General features: G+C 39.2%; 1 protein-coding gene across 3 annotated transcripts in view; it reads left to right on the forward strand.

Moving 5' to 3' along the window:
* The window catches only part of LOC109960802 (leucine-rich repeat transmembrane neuronal protein 4), a 101,434-nt gene that overhangs the window by 1,785 nt on the left and 97,215 nt on the right, over positions 1–2,434 (forward strand). The window lies entirely within an intron of this gene.

Raw genomic sequence — 2,434 nt, forward strand, 5'->3', positions numbered from 1 at the left:
GTGTGTGTGTGTGTGTGTGTGTGTGTGTGTGTGTGTGTGTGTGTGTGTGTGTGTGTGTGCGTGAATATCGACCGTACCACTCTCCCTCAGTTATGCGTGATTATATCTCTGTGCTTTCTCCTGTTTTCTCATCTTATTCTCAGTTTTTGATCACGAGAATTTACAATCTGCGCTGTTTATCTTACACTTGCGCACACTCATAATCCACACCCCATTACCTTCTTAGCCCATCTTTTACTCTGTCCCTCTCTAGACATGCAGCTGTTACTCATCTTGTGTTTCGCCCCTTTCCCAAAAACATTCCAAATCACAACCTTTTGTCTTATCTTCATTTTTTGATATTATTGTCCGAGGTATCCTAATCACCCCAGTCATTCATAACTAGTAAACAGATGGCCAAGTTCACTGGTGATGCTGTGCCATTAATTGTGAGGCTGCATGATATATCGACCCACGGTAGGTTTCTGCAACACATCAATATAAGCTACAACAGCACACAAAACCGTACAGTACAGGATGGAGGAGCTCAGACAGAATTTATGTGTACTGCAAAGCAGACATATATGGTTAATCATAAAAAGTCAGTTTTATTGGCAGTTCCTTTATTTACTATCAGGACACTGAAAATCCTATATACTTCAGGTGCAGTGATTTTAACTGAGACACACATGCAGCTACACATATGTACCTATGAAACACATTTGTGTCCAGGGGCACAACGCAGCCCAAAATGGCAACTTTTGTTAACCATACAGCTTCATGCTGCTGCCCACAATTATTCGATGATTACATGGCACCATAGTCTCACTTATCTATCAGTGTAGCTCACTGTGATGCTCATCATGAACAGCATGCAATGCACTTATGTTTCATGGACCATATCATTAGAGATCTATTTTGCAGAAAGAGAACACTAAGGACAGTAAAAAGCCACAACCAGAGATGCAGTTGCAGAGCTTACTGTATATTTAGGGACTACAATGACTTTTCACACAACCTCCCTTCAAGAATGTGAGGCCACAAATAAGACAAAATAGATGCAATGTTACTCATGTTAAAACATTCCCATGGCCTATCTGAAAGTGCAGCATAGCACAATATAGACAACAGATCAAGACTCAAGATTTTTATTTACCATTTATGCATAAACAGGCAGTCTAGGCATATAGGAATTCTTGTGCAGCTCTCTTGGAGTCAGGTAAAGAGTTAAAAGCCAGAAAAGAATATCTAGTCTGAAAATAAAGTTACATAAGAGTGACATAGCATAAAAATGCATTCAAGATAAAAACACAATACAAAAAAATAAGATAATAGATAATGAATGAGATGGTGAACTTCAAATATTGCACATAGTATTTCACATAGTGGAGTTGGATATGGTATTTCACTTAGTTAGACAGTAAGGGGTTATTGCACATGTTTCTTAGATGACTTCCTGCTGGCCCTACAATGTCCGGCATGCACCATTTTTGAAATGTCAGATAAAGCAGATGAAAAAAAGGAATAAACAGCCCCTTTGAGGGCAAAATCTGGACATTTGCTATTTACATTGACTTATTTTCAACATTAAAAAGCAAAATAAAACAAGCAAAAAACTTAAATGCTTGTGCAGCACTTGGAATCAAACATCAATTATCTACAGTATAACTGTTTATATTGTTCAGGACTGCAGGTGCTGGTTGAAGCTACAAGCTGAATATATTGTACACTGTAAAGGTGCACCCACTGTAGTTCAGTCTGACATGTTAAGAGGAATGTTCAAAGCTTCAACTGGGGGTTGGGGGGTGTTACTGATGGTAGAGTTTCCCAGCATGCACGCTTTACCTTAGCTATGACTTAAACCTAATCCTAACCACAACACTAAAACCAACAGTTCATACACAACCATTACATGTGAAGATATAACCCATTTTACATTAAACATAAGTACCTAGAACAGAATTTCCATAAGGAATAATGGTAAACAAGAAGAAAGTCATCTGTTGTGTTGCTACTGTAATAACAATGAAAAGTTCTGTAATGAGATGAGAATAGTTTTGGCATGGCCAGAGGTTTGCTCCACACTGGTTATTCTCCATCACTCTACAGTTATGGAACTGTTGCCGCCAGGGATACCAGGGGCCTACTTCAAGAAGGCGGTTTAACAAACTCAGAGTTCAAACCTGAACTCTGAGTTGACTTACCCAGAGTTGGAAAACTCTGAGTTTTCGGTTTCAGAATAGCTGAAAAGAGTTGGTTTAATCAACTCTGAGTAGTTTGACTCAAAGTTAGGCGCGTGCCACGCGACTATAAAAACCCCTGAACAATGGAGTGAAGAAATTACGAGTCACCATGGCAACAGGACCAAGCCAAAATAGGTCTGCGTTTTTCCCTGACAGAAATGGATGTGCTACTACAAGCATATAGTGACTACGAGCCCATATTTCGTAAAAAA

Source organism: Monopterus albus, unplaced genomic scaffold (genome assembly GCF_001952655.1).
Source record: "Monopterus albus unplaced genomic scaffold, M_albus_1.0 scaffold50.1, whole genome shotgun sequence".
NCBI lineage: Eukaryota > Metazoa > Chordata > Actinopteri > Synbranchiformes > Synbranchidae > Monopterus > Monopterus albus.